This window comes from Panthera uncia, chromosome B4 (assembly GCF_023721935.1).
Source record: "Panthera uncia isolate 11264 chromosome B4, Puncia_PCG_1.0, whole genome shotgun sequence".
Taxonomy (NCBI): domain Eukaryota; kingdom Metazoa; phylum Chordata; class Mammalia; order Carnivora; family Felidae; genus Panthera; species Panthera uncia.
In genome coordinates, this window is record NC_064809.1 from 27,703,815 (window position 1) to 27,724,489 (window position 20,675).

Sequence of the window (20,675 nt, forward strand, 5' to 3'; positions counted from 1 at the left end):
CGGCGGGACGCGGCGGCCGCGGGCTGCGTGTCGTCCGTGCGCGCGTGTGCGCGGGCGCCGGTGGTGCGCGCCGCGGGCGGACCGGGCTCGGCCGGCGGCGGTAAAGTTGTGACCGGCCGGCGAGGCGCGCTCGCGGAATGGGGATTAGCGGAGCGGAGGCGCGGGTCCCTAAGCGCCCCTCCTCCCCCGCGCCTACGGCCACCGTGCCCTGGGCCCCCGGCTGGGGACGCCAGCCGAGGTAGCCCCGCCAGTGAGGTCCACATTCGGGGGGGGGGAGCTGGTGGGGCGGCAGGGGAGACGGGGCAGGAGCGGGCACCTACTTGCTGCTGTGGGAGATCTGTGGATGGCGGCGAGCTGGGCAGCGGGTGTGTTTGTGGAGTTGTTACCTGGTCTTAGAGACAGGGAAGCACCACAGACAGATCCCCCTCCCTGGGGGAGACTCCTTCTCCGCGCTGGGATGGGGTTCTGTGCGTACGCCTCTTTTTTCTCTTTCGGTTTTTGGGGAAGTTGTTACCTGGGCCGGACGCACGGAGCGCTGAAGCCGGATAATGGAGCTTGGATGGCGCTCTCGGTCTCGGGTGGAAGGAGGGTGGGGGAGGGGGCAGACGGACCGACGGACGCACGGATCTGCTGCTTTCGCTGCAGCTGCAGTGTTTATTGATTTGTGCTCAAGTGCCGGGGCAATACACACCCCTCTGCCTGGCGTGAGAGTTAAAAAAAAAAAAAAAAAAAATAGAGACAGCAAGAGAGAGCGAGACCTGAACATGTGGTTGTTGTTGCACAGTCGCCTTTTCCAGTTTGGAGAGACGTTGTAAGTTGATTGTATTTCTGCTTATCTTGGGGGCGATTCTGTGCTTTCTCTCCCCCTTGTTCAGCAGCGAAATGTCTGCTGATTGTTATTGTCTGGACAGTTCCTGTGGCGAGAGGGTTGAGACTTCTCCGCCCGGGGGCGGCGGGAGCGCGGGGCGAGGTCCCCGCCCGCGCCGGCCCGGTACCTGTTTGTATAATAATGGGCGGCAACGGCCCTGCCGCTGGCTGCAGCCGAGTCTATATAAGGAATTACACGTACATTTCGGACGGAGAGGCTCGTTTTGGTTCCTACGTTATTTTTAAAACGAGTTTTTAACTGTAGGGAAATAAATGCGCCTATAATGGGATCGCTGTATCTTCCAGAAAATGAGGAAATATGTGTTTAAGTAAAAACTCGCGCGCGCTCCCCCCGCCCCACCCCCCGCTCCTGGGCTCCCTTTCTCCCTCCCCTCTGGGATGCGAAACGCGAGGTTTTGTAACCTTTCCTGGCAATTTTAGATTTTGTGTGGGATTTCCTGTCTAGAAGCAGATACGAAGATTTTAAGCTGTTTCAAGATGTTTCCTTCCAATCGTAAAAATATTTTTAATATATTTGAGCCGACATTAAAATCACTGCTTTCATGAATGATTTTAGTTATTTAAATAAAAATTTGCGTTTCCAAGACGTCTGTTAGTTATGATTGATAACTAATATTTGGTATCGTCATTGTGGAGAGATGACTTGTTACAGCAAGGAGTGGAGCATAGGCGATTGCAATTTTAATTTCCTGTTTTAGCGTCAAATAGTGTGCTATATCGAGCTGTTGCCACTGTTGCTGATGTGGCTTTATGAAAGGTAAGTTGGTTCGTAAAGGGCTGTTCGCTTTTTACCTTATTTAAAATGTTCATCGCCAGAGAAAGGGGCTTTTCTTGTTGCTGACGACATGTGTGTGACATGTGAGTCTGAACCACCCAGCGTCTGTGCAGCTGCTGTAAACATGTTTACCTGAACAGGAAAGAATGGATTTTTCTCCTAAAGATCTTGTGATATGAATATTACACTCTTAAGGCATATCAACAGATGACTTAAGGGGAAAAAAGCTCTCCTGAAAGGTACTTGAAATCAACAGGAAAAAGAGGTTCTCGATCGCTGCAGCAAATGGCAACTTGTGCAGGTAGAAAAAAGATGGTGTTTAGTTTTCTCCTGCATGTATGTCAGCCCCCTCCTGTCTGCTGCTTTCATTCTCAAGGGAGGGATTTATTTACCACGCTTGCTGTCAGTGTTTTTCCTTTGTGTTTAATATTAGAAAAACAGATTTGGGCTGTTTAGCACAAAATGTCTTGTCTGCAGTATGCATTACTCTCAGAAAACAAAAGGTGTTTAAGATAGCACCGTACTACTACAGGTATCTTCCATTTTCATCACTTTTGGCTCTGTCCTTGTATTTCTTTTTGTTCTCAAATGCATTTCATCCATTGCTGGTGATTACAGCCATGCTATTTGATTAAGCCTTATAATTTGCAAATTAAAAATGAAGTTATATGCCATTGTGTTGTGAAATCTCAGAATAGGTGCCGGTTGATATTTCTTAGCAACGCAGTCATGTAAGTTGCAGTTGTTTATTGAAGAGGATTGCATAGAAAAATGTTAACTCTTAAATCTTTTTAATGAGGGAATAAATGATGTGTACAGTGGGCGATAGTCATAAGGGTACTTTATGTTGTTATTTGTATGTAAATAATGTTTTTTTCATTTAAAAAGACATGCAGATTTTACTGCTAAGCCTCCAGTAAAACATTTTAATTTCCTTTCTGGAATATATCTGCAGAGTAGGATATTAATGGGAGAACCAAGTAATGTAACTTGACAAGGGTAAACCAATTGAGCAAGGTTTGGCCAAAGCATCAATCCTTAGGTAGTAACTTTATGGTAATGATGTCAGTCATCTATAAAGGACTGGCATTAGAATTGGGTAAATCGATTTTTACCATTTGTAATGTAATGCTTTGTTTGTTGTATTTAAAAATATGTCTTCTAATTTTCCACCTCTACTCTTGTGTGGTTTTTGTATGTATACATGTATGTATGCATTTTGGGGGGTGAGGAGAGAAATATGCTGTAGCTACTAATGACCACATGGTGATTAATTCACTTTAGATGGAATAGCAGGTACATATTTTTCTGTTATTTGCACCATTTCCACTTGCTGTCTTTGGAAACCGCCAGTAGAGGATGCTAACAAAAATGATTATTGGTTAGTGGCACCATCAGTCTATCTCCTGTTGATTGGGAACTCTGCATTAATAGGGACCTTTGGTGCAATTCTGAGTCTTAGTGTTATTTAAAACTAGCCCTAGGTAGAGTAGGTGTAAGCATTTTCTAGTCTGCTAAGGTGGAAAGAAGTAACAATGTTTTAACATGAATAATTTTAAAATTTTGAGCTTTTTAAATACTGAGATTGATACTGCTATCAATTTAGTCTTGCTTTAAACCAATCTTTTACTGCTTTCCTTCTTTTTTTTTTTTAAGTTTTGTTGTATGTTGTTAGGTTCAGAAAATTATGTAATGATTGGCCCATATCTATTTTGCATATTTAGTATACTTTTTAGCCTCCTTTTTTATTCATTGTAAGATCCCTGAATACCTATATTTTAGATGTTAAAAGGTGTAAGCCATTAAATATGGTAAAAATTGCAGTTGATTGATACTGTCTAATTATTTTCCCATAACTGATGTAGACTTAAATTATACATGGGTTGGCAGGCAACTACTAAAGAAGATGTTAACCAGCAGTCAGTCAGATGTTAGTCATTTTTAGATTTTATCTTTTCCTTTCCCTTCCCCTTCTAGTTAAGAATCACAATTAAGTAGAGCATAAATTTTACATTTACCAATTGTAAATTAAGAAGCATAAGTTTGTTTTGATGTTTTAAATGCAGCAAAAATTGTAGTTTAATAATTATCCTATACTTGTATTCAGCAATTCTTTTTGAATAACTGTGTAAATTAGTATTACTACTTTCAAATACAAGTAATAAGATGAGACTTCATGTATTTAGTTACATTTTTTTGGTGAGTGTCCATATAATTATGTTAATATAACTATAAACTTTTGGAAGCCTTTTGTTAGGTCAAATATTAGGAGTATTTATTTCCCTAATTATTTTTAATGGTGTTTCTATAAATGCACCAACAACGGTATCATAATGTAATAGTAATACTGTTTATCTTGAATTAAGTAGGAATTACCTGGCTTATCAGGTAAGCCTATGTGCATTTCTCATTTTAGAGTGTCATGGTTTTTCAGGAGAGAGACAGAGAGAGGGAGATTGAGAATGTATATAAATATAGTTTTACATTTCCTGACAGATGTTTCTTGAATTTGGTGTTCTCCTAATTCCTAGAGCTCAGTAGTAAATATGTGTAATTCACTTACTTCTTTTATAAACGGAGGAACTTTACCACAAAGCCATGACATACATAGTTGTGGCATGGAGCAAAAGTTAAAGTATCTTATAAATTGAAAGCATCAGTCACTTGTTAAGATGAGCCTTATATAAAAGCATATGAAATATTTGGTAATTTTTTTCTTTCTCCAGTTCATAGTATTTTTGAAAGTCTGTACCCTCTGCAATTTTAGTAGCTTTGAAGCATGTGGTGAGAAATGAGAAAGTTCTACCAAACTGGGAATGATATTTTTAAAATAACAACATAATTATTTCTTATAATTGTGTTTTTATTGCTTTTTCCTCTTTTTTTGCCTTCCCCTGCATAAATTACTTCTAAGCATGTGATTAGAGCCATATGTAAACACAGATGCAACATCATGTGGAATTATATTGTTAACTACTCTCAACTACCTGTATTGAATTGTAGTAGAGGAGAAGAAAAATCATGTAGATGCTGAAAGAAGATATGCATTAATATGTAAAAGTGTGATGAGAGGTTGTAGGACTTGATAAAATTATAGAATAGTATTTAGGTTTGGAAAATGTTTCTTAATCTTTGTAGAATGATCACGAATTCATGGGGAAATGTATGTTCCTTTCTAAAAAGATACAAGCTAAAGTAAAAGTTCATTGTTAAAAGAAAATTAAAAAAAATCTTAAACTAGAAAAGAACCATGGCCAAGAAATAAAATAGTTTTAAAAACACTTTTTAGAAGGCTACATTTTATACGTATCATTAGTAAAATATCTTAAACTAGATATGTTAAAAGAAAATTAATGGATATACACCTACTAGAACCAAGTTTTTAGTAACCCCAATTAAAATGTAATCTATTATATAGGCATTGTTTTATTTTTTTTAACTTTTTATCTTTGTTTTTTATTTTTGAGAGACAGAGTGTGAGCGGTGGAAGGGCAGAGAGGGAGAGGGAGACAGAATCTGAAGGAAACTCCAGGTTCTGAGCTGTCAGCGCAGAGCCTGACACGGGGCTCGAACTCACAAACCCCAAGTTCATGACCTGGGCGGAAGTCAGACGCTCAACCAATTGAGCCACCCAGGTGCCCCAGGCATTGTTTTAGAAAATAATCTTTCCTTTGGATGGGATAGTGTTTTGAGAATTGCATTCCTGGAGGAAGCATTCTTAGCACATCAATTTTAACTAATAAAAATTTTCAGTATGGTTTGAGCATGTCCAGATTTTTTACCTTGATGGAGGTGGGTTATGCTGCTTGTTATCATGGAACTGGGTTGCTTGAAAACATGGTAATATTCTAGAATACTTAAATAGGACAGTGATCTCTAAGAAGTAAAATCTGCCTTAAGATTGTTTTCAGAGAAATTTTTTTTTAATATTTAGGACTCACTTTATTACTTTTGTTAAAACATATTTTGAAGTATATCACTTAGGTGTATATAAATTGAAAGGTTCCAAAAGGTAGAGCGAAAGGTCTACACTTGTATTATAGCTATGAAATGTTGTTAGATTATTTTTCATTCTCTAGGAAGTTATTTTTGTCTCCTTTATTTCTTCAGACCTCTTCCTGTTATTTAATACATACCTTCTATATGGATAGGGATTGTGTGTATCTGTTCATATAGACAGTTGTCATAATCAACTTTATTTATTGAGACTTGATTCATGGAGTTTGAGTATAAACTATGGCTGCTGGTAGCATGGCAGCCTGGGAATAACTTCATCATCTTTTTTGCAGTAACAATTACATCTGTGCTGGAATTATTAGTAACAGATGTTTTGTGACCTCTTAATTCCCACTACCCCCTTCCCCATCCATATTTAAAATTAAATGTGAATGGGAGATAAATATGGGAATGATCTCAATTTCTCATATTTATTGTTGCATTCTAAGAATATTGCAGATCTTTTAAAATATTATAATTTCAAATTTTTAGGTATTGTAAATATCTTAATTTTGGCTTCCAGATATTTTTAATATTCTGATTTCAATGCACTTTTTATAATATGTGGTACTATTATTTTTTAGATGGCTCAGTTACTATTCATGGTCACCAAACTATGATATAGTCTAGTTTTCCTTATTCTTAAGGTGTTTATACCCACTTAATCCACAGTTCTAATTAAATGCTTATTTTTTTTTTGTTTTTGTTTTTTTGTTAAATGCTCAGAGTATGACTAGTTTGTTAATTAAAAGTTCATTTTTCTCCAGGAATCTTATTACATGTTTAATATGGAAGAGACCTTTGGAGAACATACCATTTTCTTATCTGAAAACTTACAGATAAGCTGAAGTTTAGGGCCTTCAAGGAGAAACTCCATAAGAGACTTTAATTTATGTTTTAGAAGAGGTAATAGTGACATGTGGAATAGCATAGAGTAAAATACTTCAAGGAGTAGATTATCTGAACTTGGGCTGAAATTCTCTTAGATACTTGAAAAGGCTGTGACAGTCACTGTACCTCTTTAGTGTTTTCTCCTTTCCACCCTGAAAGAAGCTAAGTTGCTATTCACTTCTATTGCTAGATCACTTTTCTAAATCTTTTGATATTATTTTGTTTTTGTTGTTATTTTGGGGAGGGAAGAAACAGTTAAAATAATTTCATATGAATAAATATTAATTAGGAAAATAAATAGTTTCAGAGATGGAGGGATTTGGAGAATCATTCAAATTTATTTTTGCAGATAAGAAAACTTTCAGGGAGGTAAAATGACTTTGCTAAGTTCCTATTGCTAGTTAGGTTGGACTAGGCTATAGCTTTTCAGGTTCGTAGGTCAGTATTCCTTTTATTAGACCCTTTGAGCGTATTTATCTGTGATGGTAACAAGCAAAAACTAAATGCCATGAATTTTCAAATTTATCATGGTTAAAACCAAGATGTATTGTATGAAATGCTCAGTCATCCCAGAAAAAGGGAGTTCTCAACCATTTGCATAAATGTATCAAATTTAATAGTTGACATAACTATATCACTTACAATATTTCAGATACAGAGAGTTAGGTTAGTGTTGCTTAGAGGCATATGCTCATTATTTGGATTGTAACTTTTCCTCTTCACTCCCAGTCTCAACTCTTTCCCAACACTTGCACCAAATCTGGTATGTTTTATATGTGTTCTTGGTTATGTCTCTATCCTTGTAAAATTATGTAGTAATTTGTGTGTTTTACATCTCTATAATTTATTTTGGCATATATTTTACTTTCTTCACTAAATATTGATATCTGTTCATGTTTCTGTATGTACACCTAGTTCATTGCTTTTAAGTGTGCAGTATTTTATGGTTTGCATCTAGCACAGGTTATCAGTTCCCCTCGTGATGGATACCCAGGTTGTTTCCAACTCTTGAGTGCAAGTAATTTTGTAATCAGCATCTTCATACATGTTGCTAATGGCTGTGGAAGAGTTTCTCTGGGGGTATATATCCAGGTGTGGTATTGCTGTGCTATAGCTTAGTCACATATTTAATACCCCTAAATTATTCTGTATTATTTCTGAAATGACTACATCAATTTTTTACCCTCACCAACAGTATATAAAAAGTTTTACTTTTTCCCAGTTTTGCCAGCATTTGTTAATGTAGACATTCCTACATTTTTGCTAATTTAACTGTTGTTAAATAGAATCTTATGGTTGCTGTAATGTTTCTCTGTTTACCAGGGAGGTTGATCATTTCTTCATATCCTTGCTGATTGTTCAGGTTTCCCTTCTTATGTTTGGCTTATTCATTCATACACTTTGCCCTTTTTGGTTGGGTTTCCATTTTTTACTGGTTTCCCAGAGTTCTCTATTTGAGATAGTAATCCCTTGGTGGTTTTAGACATCCCAGTGTGTCAGTCATGTGTTGACTTTGTGGTACAGGAATCCTTAATTTTAATGTACCTAAAATTTTTTATTTTGTGAGCAGTGAAAAGTCCTTCCTTATCCACAAATTGCAAAGATATCTTCCTATGTTTTCTTCTAATAGTTCTGTAATTTTATCTTTTATGTTTAAGACTTTAATGCATCTGGAGTTCACCTTTCGGATATAACATTTCTTTCTTAAGAGCAGAGTGATTAAGGGTTTGGGTTATCCTGTAATTTACCAGCTGAATCACTTTGGCCAAGTTATTTTGTCTCCCTGTGCATGGGTATGGTAATCTCAGAGTAGGGTCGGTTAAATGAGTATAAAGCACTGTGTTTAGTATATCTTTCACATTCTATAAATGTTCATAAATGTTCATTTAAAATTTTACTTACATTATTAGTTAAGTTTGTTTTAATTATGTCTGCCATCAACTGACATCTTATTCTCTTGTCCAGTATTAACTCTAATATAACTTCAGTTTGAAAGGATGTGGTTATAAAATTTATTCATTGTTTCTGTAGCTTTGACCTTAAACATTGTTCAGTTGTTCTAGCCTTAAGGACAAGGCTGTTTGTGAAATCAGTAGTAGAACAGTATCTTAATGCTATTTTGTGTTACATCTTTCAGCTTGAGGAAAGGCTGCCTGGCACTCTTTAAGGGGCATTTTATTGAAGGAGACCTTATCATATTACTGTCATATATGACATTGACATGGACTTCAAGGATAATGTCCCTATGTTGTTCTCTTGCATAAAATGAAGAACCCAAGCCCAAGGAAGCTAAACTTTATATTCTATATTTGAATACCCTTAAGAAGTATGGAGTCCACAGATTTCAGTACAGTCTCATTCATTTATTTGGAAATATATTTAAGAAGATGGTTGTATGTCTTCTTAACACATAGTATGTTCTTGTGGTATACATCAGAGCAATCCTAAGACAAAAGTTAAAATTGTACCATTTTGTGTGTATGTGTGAATAAACTTTATTGAAGTATAATTTACATACATCATCATGTATGTACATTTTGATGACCTTTCAGACACTTATATGCTAGTGTAACCACCACCACAATTAAGGTATAGAACATTTCCATCATCCCGGAAAGTTCTCTTGTACCTCATCTCAGTCATTCCTCCCCAAATCTAACCCAAGCAACCAATGATCTATTTTTGATGGATAGAGATTAAACTTACTGTTTCTGGAGTTTCATATATATGGAATCATGCAGTATGTACTATTTTTGTCTGCTTTCTGTTACTCACATGATGTTTTCAAGATTCATCCATGTTATTGCATGTATCAGTAGTTCATTCCTTTTGTATTGCCAAGTAGTAGTTCGTTACATGAACGTATTACTATTTGTGTATCCATTCATTGGTAATGGACAAAGTATTTGGGTTTTTGCTATAGAGTAAAGCTGCTGTGAACATTTGCACACATATTTTTGTGTGGATATATGCTTACATTTCTTTTGGGTAAATAAATACCCAAGAGTAGAATTGCTGGACCATATAATAAGTATATGTTTGATTTTATAAGAAACTGCCAAACTGGTTTATAAAGTGCTTGTAACATTTTATATTTCACACTGTATGAAAGTTCTAGTTGTTCCATCCTTACAAACATTTGTCCATATTTTTAATTTTAGCCTTTCTAGTAGTTGTGTCCTAGTATCCTTTTGGTTTTAATTTGGACTTCACTGATCGAATGATGTTTGAATATCATTTGAATATTTTCTTTTATGAAATGTCTATTCCATCATTGGCCTATTTTTAAGTGGGTTGCTTATCTTTTTATTATTAAGATGTAAGAGTTCTTTATATACTTTGGATCCAAGTTCTTTTTTGGATATAGGTATTTAAAATATTTTCTCCCTTTCTGTGGCTTATCTTTTGATTTTGATTTTCTTAATGGTATATTTGAAGTGCAGACATTTAAAAAAAAATTTTTTTTTTGAAGGGGAGAGAAAGAGCATTAGCAGGGGAGGAGCAGAGAGAGAGGGAGACACAGAATCTGAAACAGGCTCCAGGCTCTAAGCTGTCAGCATAGAGCCCCATGTGGGGCTTGAACTCACAAACTGTGAGATCATGACCTGAGCTGAAGTCAGACACCTAACCAACTGAGCCACCCAGGCGCTCCAAGACATTTTAAATTTTGATGAAATCAAATTTATAACTTTATTCTTTTAAGCTTTGTGTTTTCTGTGTTTTTAGAAATCTTTGCCCATTCCAAGATGTTTTTCCCTTGTGATTTTAGAAGTTTACAGCTTTTTTAAAGCCACTTATTTGAGAGAGCAAGAGCACACACGTGCATACACACTGCGTGTACAAGAAGGGCAGGGGCAGAGAGAGAGGGAGAGAGAGAATCCCAAGCAGGCTCTGTGCTGTCAGCGCTGAGCCTGTCATGGGGCTCAATTTCACAAAGCATGAGATCATGACCTGAGCCGAAATCGAGTCAGATGCTTACCCGATGAGCCACCTAGGAGCCCATAGAAGTTTATAGCTTTAATATTTAGGTTTATGATCCATTTGAGGTTAATTTTTGTCTTTTACCCTATTGTGATCTTTAGCTACAAGCCTGCCTGACATAGCCCTGAGTAGTTTGCAAAAGGCTAAAATTTGGTTTTACTAATCAAAATTTTGTGTGAAAATTTCTGTTTAAGTATTTTTAGAATATTTTTCAGGACTCAACTAGAACCAAAGCTCAAGATTGTAGAGGAATACAAATTCTGCTGTCCTGGTTTTATACATTTTTAAACTTAGAGCAATGGTGATGTGCTTAGTCAGTGTTTTCAGAATTTTTCATGTCCTTGACACATGTTTAATTTAACGAGATAAATTGAGTGAGGCTAGAGTTTCAGAGAAAGATGCCCAAAGAGTGTCTGTAGTTAAGCAAAGAGTGAATATTATCTTCATGGTCTCTTATTTCCTACACAGTTTTAATGAGTTTACCATTAATACCAATTCTTTTTTTTTACATTCCATAGCTTTTATCTTTACATGGGAATTTGTTCAAACCTGCCATTTATCTTGAGTCCATTAGGGTATATCATTTTATGCCTTTGAAATGAACATTTCTTTAACTGTCTCTGAGTTTCTTGAGTAAGGATTCCACCCTACTGTTCTGCTGAAGCTGTAGTAAGTAGTAAAATCTCCAGTGACCTCTAAATCCTGCCAACCTTTCTCAACCTTTATCTTATTTGACTTACCTGTATTTGTTATTGTTTTTTTTTAATTTTTTTAATGTTTTATTTATTTTTGAGACAGAGAGAGACAGAGCATAAGCAGGGGAGGGGCAGAGAAAGAGAGCAAGACACAGAATCCGAAGCAGGCTCCAGGCTCTGAGCTGTCAGCACAGAGCCCGACGTGGGGCTCGAACTCACGGACCGCGAGATCATGACCTGCGCCCAAGTCGGCCGCTTAACTGACTGAGCCACCCAGGTGCCCCACTGTATTTGTTATTGTTGAATCTCCTGGATCATTTTGCTTCCTTAGCTTCTGTACTATTACTGTTTTCTTAAATTCTCATTTCTTTCCATTCTTCTCTTTTAAAGCCTCTTTCTCTTTGGCATTACCCAGGGCTGATTCTCTTCTACTCAGCCCACCCTACCTAAACATCTGACCCAATTCTTTTAGTTTTAGCAACCACCTATATGCTGATATTTTCAAAATCTTTATCTTTTGCCAAGAACTACATTGAGTTCTAAATATGTCTACAGTTGTCTGTGTAACTTTTCCACCTTTATATCCTACGTGACTGTCAAATTTCACAAGTCCAAAGTTGAACTAATTTATTTCCTATCAAGTCTTGCTTTCCTTCTATATTCACAAATTTTTAGTGCCACTGCCAATGTATTACATTCGACTTAAAGCCTAGGGTTAACCTTTCCTCTCATAACCTGGTAATCACCAGATCTGCCAGTTCTCTACCCTGAATATCTTTCAATACAGTCTTTTCCTCTCCATTTCTATTTCTGTTGCTTTAGGGTCCTCATTTCTCATGCAGACTCTTATACTAGGCTATTGTTTGTCTCTACTCTTCTTTGCCATGCAGGCTGCTGCCAAAGTTATCTTTGTAAAAACCAGCTGATTTAATCATTCTCCCAATCAGATGCCTTCCCTGGATCTTTATTAACTTACTAGATAAAACCAAGATTCTTTGCATGACATACAAAGCTCTGATTTATAATCCTGCCCCTGCTGTTTCTTCTGTCTGCTGACCATTTCCTTTCTTTTTACTGATAGATTCCTATATCTACAGGCTGTTTTCCCCTTCATGCATTGAATATACTTTTGCTCCTTCTACCTGAAATCTATTTCCTTATTTACTGCCTCTTATTTTCTGGGATATTTGAAAGGTGGACAGTAATTCATCTCAGATATTTCTTCTTTAAAATGCTTTCCCTTGGGTGATGAGTATTGAGGAGGGCACTTGTTGGGATGAGCGCTGGGTGTTGTGTGTACGCGGTGAACCATGGGAATCTACCCCAGAAACCAAGAGCATACTTTACATACTGTATGTTAGCTAATTTGACAATAAATTATATTTAAAAAAATAAAAAATAAAATGCTTTCCCTAATCCCTTTCAGTCCATTCTTCCTAAATTGGTGATTTTTCATTTAAGTTGAAATATTACTTCCTTCACCTTTTTTCCCCAATAAAAGGTAACTTATATACCAAATAAAGCTACTTTCCTCTACCTTGGCATAAATTATTATTATGCCCATTATCTTGGCATAAATGCTTGATCTTTTTTAGCTGCATACTTTACCCTTCATTTTGTTATGGCTAAGGAAAAAAAATAGTTCCTTTGAAATTTGATGAGCTGATTGCAGATATATTTATTTAATTATTCATATTTATCTTTTTCTTGTCCTAAAAAATGTATATGTAACTGAAATAGCTCCCATGTAATTATTATTTTTAAGATAGCATTTTTCTGACTTTTCTATTTCTTTGTTATCACCTATTCCTATTCCTCGAAAATCCATCATCATTAACTTGTATCTTATATTTGTTTTTAAGGGACTCACTTTTTTATACTCCATTTAGCTGTGTATCTGCCTTAAACATTCTAGATATTAATGACATAATTCCTTCTGATCTGGTATCTGTAGGTGCATTTATGGAAAGAGCATTGAACTAGGAGATAGAAGTCTTAGATAGAAGTCTTTAATATTAAATCTGCCATTAACTGGCCTATGAAATTGGGAAAATAATTTAATTTATTTGGCCTAAGTTTGTTCATCTGTAAAATGAATATGATGGATTGCTGTGTGCTAGGCAATAAGACTCTAAAGATGAAAAATGCAGTTTCTTACCTTAAAGAGCTTAAAGTATACTAGGTGGGGGGGGGGCAAGAAAACAAACCTTTAGAATATAGTTTGGTATCTGATGTGATATTCTGTTCCATATGCATAGAGGGGATGGCCAAATCTTAAAGGATTCGTGTGGATTATCTTAGTGAAAATGTGGAAAATAATACTCCAGATAGGGAAAACAGTATGTGCAAAAGCATATGACACACATACACATATATTGTCACATGCGAGTCACAGGTTTGGTTGAACTCTCTGGGGTGAGTAGAGAAATGGCTAAACATAAAGCTGGAGAATTAGTTAGGAAGCAAATGGAAAAAAAAAAAAAAACCCAGCTTTATATTGCCATCATTGGATTCTGTCTTGGAAATGTTGAGGACTTGCCAAAGGTCTTGAAGCAGGGGATGACTTGATTATAATTATATAATTCATCATCTTATTTTCTTTATGTATTAAATTTTAAATGATTAAAAATTCAAGAATATACATGCTTTACTAAAAGTATGAAAAACTGTAGAAGTATAAGCTGATTTGTTTTGCTTTCCTAAGTTTTTGCTTACATATACTATAATGATAATAGACGCACATAGTAATTGCTCTAAAATGGCACTGCCACCACACCGCTTCTACCATTATCATCAGTATCATTGCAAAACTTTACTACAAGCAAAAGTGGCCTTGGTTAGAGTGGGTTCCTATTCTGAACTCTGCACTATTATAAGGAATTATGTTTTCACTTATTTTTCCTTTTTCCAAATCATTAAGTCACAGCTCATAGAGATGTGTTGTATACTTATAGTCCCATGGAATAAGACGGTATTACTGCCATTAAGTATGGCTCTCCATGCATGTAAAATCCTTTGAGTTTATTAATAGTAGACAAGTTTCTGGGTTATTTCTGGCACTTAATGGTTCTGTGTAGAGCTCCATCTTATGGAACCTGTTATATGTACTTTGATATCAGTTCTCTGTTACAGATATTTAATAAATACAGTTAGAAAATCTTTGTCATTCTTTTGGCTGGCATGATCTCTGGTAACTGATTGCCTATGATAAAAGAGACTAATAAGTAAGCTGGCTATTATATTGTTTGCATTGAAATAACTAGGCATCGGAGCGCCTGGGTGGCTCAGTCGGTTGGGCAGCCGACTTCAGCTCAGGTCATGATCTCGCGGTCCGTGAGTTCGAGCCCCGCGTCAGGCTCTGTGCTGACAGCTCGGAGCCTGGAGCCTGTTTCAGATTCTGTGTCTCCCTCTCTCTGACCCTCCCCCATACATGCTCTGTCTCTCCATCTCAAAAATAAATAAAACGTTAAAAAAAAAAATTAAAAGCAAAATAAAAAAAAAATAAAAGAAATAACTAGGCATCTACAAAACTTCAGATTCCAAATAAAATAAAACTTTAGTTACCTGAATATTTCTCCTTGAAAATAACTGTAGGCCTGATACATATTTTTCTTGTTGAACAAAAGCATCCAAGCCTTTTTGGGAGTTACACTATATGTTACAAAATGCACAGATAAAAGACCATGCTTTTTTTTTTAGACCAAGTGCTGCAGAAATACACTTTATCATATTTCGACCTCTCAGTTAATAATTTTTACGTAAAAGTGATGTCTTATTTATATACCAGTTTTCTAAATACTTTACATGTGCCCTAATTTGTATCTTAAGGGGCTTTTGTGTTCTTTATGTTATGTACTAAATGTTTTTAATCAAAACTTTAAAACTTAACCTTACTTTACTAGTATTTATTTGTACTTTATATGCTTAACTTACATATTATGTGTTACAATAATAAAACTTAATGGTCATAAAATGCAATGTAATTTAAATTTCTGCCACATCAAGCTGATTTTTGGGGGCAGGGAGCATCATCCTTTTATTTTCATTATAGATAGATGTGGAGTTTTACTGTACCAACTTCAAAAATGGTTCAGAAAAGTAAGGCAGAGGCAGATTTTGAGTGTCTATTATATTAAGAGTCTAATAAGTGGAGGAAGCAAGGTGTTAGGTATTTTAAGGTTTCATGGTCACACTAACGTCCATCTTGTTCGTGTTCACCTGAGTTGTCTAGAGGTTGGGGATTTCCATCTGCCCTAGTGTATGTGGTTGAGTCGGAAGTCAGGTAACAGTAGTGGTCCTACTTCTGCCATTATGTTCTCTGAGTTTCTGATCACCATAGCCTCACAGATGAGGAAAGTGGTTACTGATGGAAGGTCTGAGATGTAAAGATAAAGAATATAGGAAGTGGTAAATATGGGTAGGTATAGAAAAACACTGTATAAAACCTGGAAGGAGGGTAAAAGTATTAATTAGCTGTAGATTTTGGTAAGCTGTGATTCATGTTAAAATTCTGATACAAGAAATGAAAATCTGGAAATAGTATGTATGTTTTTCAAACCAGTAGAGGAGGAAAATAGAATGAGAAAAAATGAAAAAGAAAGAAAAAAAGGAAGGAAAAGGAGAAAAAAACATAGAAAAAAGACAAGTGAAAAGCACAAAATGAGATTAGTATTAGATGCAAATGTATTAGTAATTCATACATAAAAACTGACAAAGTGCTCCAGTTAACAGAAGCTGATTGCCAGATTGGATAAAATGACAAAATATAGATGCATACTACTTATAAAAAAACATACCATTAAAAAGATATAGAAAACTTGAAAATAGAAAGGATGTAAAAAGATATACTTTACAATAAAGAAAGAGAGGTTGTGTTACATGGTTACATTAATATCATCTAAAGTTGGCTTTGTGGAAAAACTACCCTAGAGAGTAAGGGTCACTAAATAATAGTAAACGGAATGATAATTCTAAATTGGTATGTACCTGATAATATACTTAGAAAATATATTAAGCAAAAAAATAGGACCATAGAAGCAATACGCAAATAATCAGCATTGTGAATTATTTAAAATCATCTTTCTTAGTAAATATTGCAATAAGCAGAGAAAAATAAAAAATATAAACAATTTTAATAACAAGATTTAAAAGCTTGCTGTAATGGACATTTTAGGGAACACTGCATCTCATAATATTTTTAAAAACTTTAAAAGCACGTAAGAGATATTTACAAAAATTGATAACATTCTGGTCAAATACAGCCAGTTTTTACAATTTCAGTGGATTGGCATTATACTTGTTTGTCTGTTTAAAATGACATTAACTGTAAGTTAACACCATAATTTTCTTGTATGTTTGGAAATTGAGATGTATTATTTACAGATAACTCTTGGGTTAAGGAAAAACTTTTAATGTATATTAGAAAATGTAATTTAACAGTAGTAAAATATTATATATCAGAACTTGTGTGATAAACTAAGCTGATACTTTATGGAAATGTATGACTTTAATGCTTACATTAAAGGAATAAATGCAGAAAAACAACTGTATTCTTAAAAATCAGAGGTGACTAAAAGAATACTCCCCTAATTGAAGCAAAAAGTAAATATAAATTAATGAAATAGAAAATAAAAGTAAATCAGAGAGGAAACAATGAAGCTAAAAATAGATTATTTGAAAGGACTAAAAAAATTTAAAACTTGGCAAGATTAATCAAGGGAGAAGAAATCACAAAGCACTGTCTTGAATGAAAAAGGGGATGTTACTACAGATGTTTCACGAATAGCCATCTTTTTGCTAGTACAGTTGAAAGCTTATATCAGATAGACAAATGCCTAGAAAAACATAGCTCATATTAGCTCAAGAAGGAATAGACAATTGAATAGTCTTATAAAGGAAAAATATTCTCACAAAGAAAAATATTTTTTTAATTTTTTTTAATGTTTATTTTTGAGAGAGAGGAGAGAGAGAGAGAGAGAGAGAGAGACAGAGTGCAAGCAGGGGAGGGTCAGAGAGAGTGGGAGATACAGAATTTGAAGTAGGCTCTAGGCTCTAAGCTGTCAGCACAGAGCCTGACACAGAGCTCGAACTCACAAACTGCAAGATCATGACCTGAGCTGAAGTCGGACGCTCAACCAACTAAGCCGCCCAGGCACCCTGAAAAATATTTTTTAATTAAAAAATTTTTTTAATTTATTTATTTTGAGAGAGAGCAAGTGGGGGAGGGGTAGAGAGAGAATCCCAAGCAGGCTCCACACCGCCAGCACAGAGCCTGTTGTGGTGCTCAAACTCATGAACTGTGAGATCATGGCCTGAGCCAAAACCAAGAGTCTGACCCCCAGGCGCCCCAAGAGAAATGCTTTAATAAGGAACTTTATCTTTAATGGCATTGGCATTGCCAGTCAGTGGAAACAGTTCTTTCAATAATTGAGGTAGTTGGTTAATTAAGTGGCAAAAAATGAGTTGGGCCACTATCTCATATTATTTAGAGAAGTTAGTTGAACTGGATTATAGATATGAATCTATAGGTAAGGTAAATATATAGTTACGGTAAAACACTTTCTAAAGATAATAGAGGAGAATGTTTTCATGATTTTGAATAAGATAAAAATGCATAAAACACAGAATGCAAAAGATTGACAAATATAACTTAACCAAAATTAATAATTTATTTTCACCAATAGATACCACAGAGTGGGGATTAATATTTAGTACATGTAAACATCTTCCACACAGTAAAATAAAAATAATAACTTAATAGAAAACTGGGTAAAGGAGTTGAATGTGTACTTCATAAAAAAATAAACTCATTTGGCCAATAAACATAAGATAGTGAACCTCATTTGTAATCAGAGAAATGCAAAGTAAAACCACGGTGAAAAGGTTTCATGCCTCCTAGATTTTCAAAAATTCAAGGCCAAATGGCATTGCGGTTCACATGAGTATGGAGCAACTGGAACACTTAGGCAGTTCAGGTGGTAACGTAAGTGGTACACCCAGCAGGAAAAAAGTGGCATTGTTAAATAAAGTTGAAGATGCCCATACACTATGATCCATATCTCTGTTCCTAAATATGTCTTAGAGAAACCTTTATACAGATGATCAAGTGATGTATATAGTTGTTAATATAACACTGTTCATAATAATAAAACAACACCAAAAACAACTCAAATATCTATCAGTAGTAGGATGAGTAGTGGTATATTCATTCAATGGAATGTTGGACAATTCTGAAAATGAATGAATTCCAGCAACTTGGGTCTGAGATCTCAGGAATATAACATTGGAAAAAATCATAGAAGAGTATACAACATTGTTCCATTAATATAAAATTCAAGAACATCAAAAATGAAATAATAGATTGTTTAAGAATACAAATATAGTACAGCTCTAAAGGAAATTATAAATATAAAATTTAGGGATGAGTGAATAACATGAGTTTGGGGAGGAACACAGAATACATACAAGAGGTAAGAGTAATGATAATAATATTTACTGATAATAATTGAAAATAGTAACTGGAAAATAAAAGGTGCATAATTTGGGGGAGAATGCGGTATTTGCTGTATGTTTCCTAAAGACCTATATTTAACCTCTGTGAATTCTCAAATGTAGTCAATTTCGGGGCTGTTTTTAATACTACTTTTGTATTTAATAGAGCATAATAATTTCTATCCCTGGTTGTGAGATACTCCATGATGTATTAGTTTGTTTCAAGGCATATAGACAATTTTAATTTTTTTACATTTTTCTAAGCACTAAATGTATATGGTTTTGTACCTTCATAGATTTCCTATTTATTGGCCACATTTTAAGAAGTTTGAGAAGAGTATTGCCTTACCTTATATTTTTCTAACTTAAAACATATATGATACCTTTTATTCTTACAATGCATTTGTGGGCATAACATTTTGTTTCAGGATATTACCATTTTGTTTTATTTATCAAACACTTAATAGTGTTTCTATGTCAGTCGCTATTCAAAGCACTTTAAAAATATTAACTCATTTAATCTGCATGAAAACCCTATGAGGAAAATACTGTTTCCTTATAGTATTGGTGCGGAAACTAAGGCACAGAGAGACCTGGTTGTCTCAGGTCACAAATGGAGCTTGTATTCAAATGTAGGCATCCTGACTCCATACTGTGCATTTAACTTCTAAGCCGTAAAAGACAATGTGAAGTAGATCTCTAAGGGGAATATGCCATCTTTTTTAATATTCTTTAATAAATAGGATACTGTTTTTAAAGGTTGCTAGTATATTGTCATACAATGATGAAATGATTATGTAATTCCCTTTCTTTTATGCAAGAATGTAAAAAATAATATCCGCAATTGATATATTTTTCAACACCGTTTTAATTTTTACTCTTAAATGAAACTTATGTCCATATATTCATGGGATGAGAAAAGTATATAGGTAAGAGTACCTGTTAGTCTAATTGCAGATATGACCATATACATAAATGATGATAGTGATCTCTCTTTCTTATTCTTAAGGTAAGTTCATGGAGTCATAATTTAAAATCAGAAAGTATAGGGATGCCCGGGTGGCTGAGTCGATTAAGTGTCAGACTTCGGCTCAGGTCGTGATCTCATAGTTCATGGGGTCGAGCCCCGTGTCAAATTCTGTGCTGACAGCTTAGAACCTGGAGCCTGTTTCAGATTGTGTCCCTGCCTCTCTCTGCCCCTCCCTTGCTTGTGCTCTGTCTCTTTCTCTCTCTCTCTCAAAAATAAACATTAATTTAAAAAAAAAATCAGAAAGTTTAACAGGAGCATGTATTCATTTAGGAAAGCAATGTTCAGGGATGTTGACATGATACTTTTGGAAAATTCCTATAGTAAAATAGACTGCGGGTAGAGAAAATTAGACAATTGTGATTTATGAAGAAGCCCCAGGGGTAAAGAGAGAAGAATCAGACAAATCCTTTAGAGCTATGGCTCTTTACCATTGAGGGTCAGACTTTTTTGAGAATGTGATGTTAGCTTACAGAAATTTCTATATAAATTCAAGGTTTTGTAACTACATGGAAGTCTTTCCATGGGTCAACTCCTATTCCTACTTGGAGCCTTTACTTTAGAGGTTCTTAAGAGAACTCACTCTATATAGCTATATGCTCATGATACATATTGTCTCTAAAAATTTCAGCTTTTTGTGTGTGGCTTTTTGTCAGCTACTTCAGATAGCCTAACTTTCAGTGATGCATGGTTTTATCAGTCAAAACACATGACTGTTACTGATTTTTCCTTTAGAGCTGCAACTCTGTATAATGGCCTAAGTACACTTTCAGAGATTCTTCAAAGAGACAGTATTTCCTACTTAATTTACTTTAGTGGCCTGTTTTTATTTTGTAAGATTAAGCATATATGTAGCATATTTAAAACAGTTATTTACATTTAAATAAAGAAAGCTCTTGCAGTTGAAGAAAGATACTTATTTTTTAAGAAC

The 20,675-nt window shown here is 35.2% G+C and overlaps 1 protein-coding gene across 3 annotated transcripts in view; it reads left to right on the forward strand.

Moving 5' to 3' along the window:
* ZEB1 (zinc finger E-box binding homeobox 1) overlaps window positions 1-20,675 on the forward strand; it is a 200,938-nt gene that overhangs the window by 1,047 nt on the left and 179,216 nt on the right. The gene's annotated exons all lie outside the window — the stretch shown is intronic.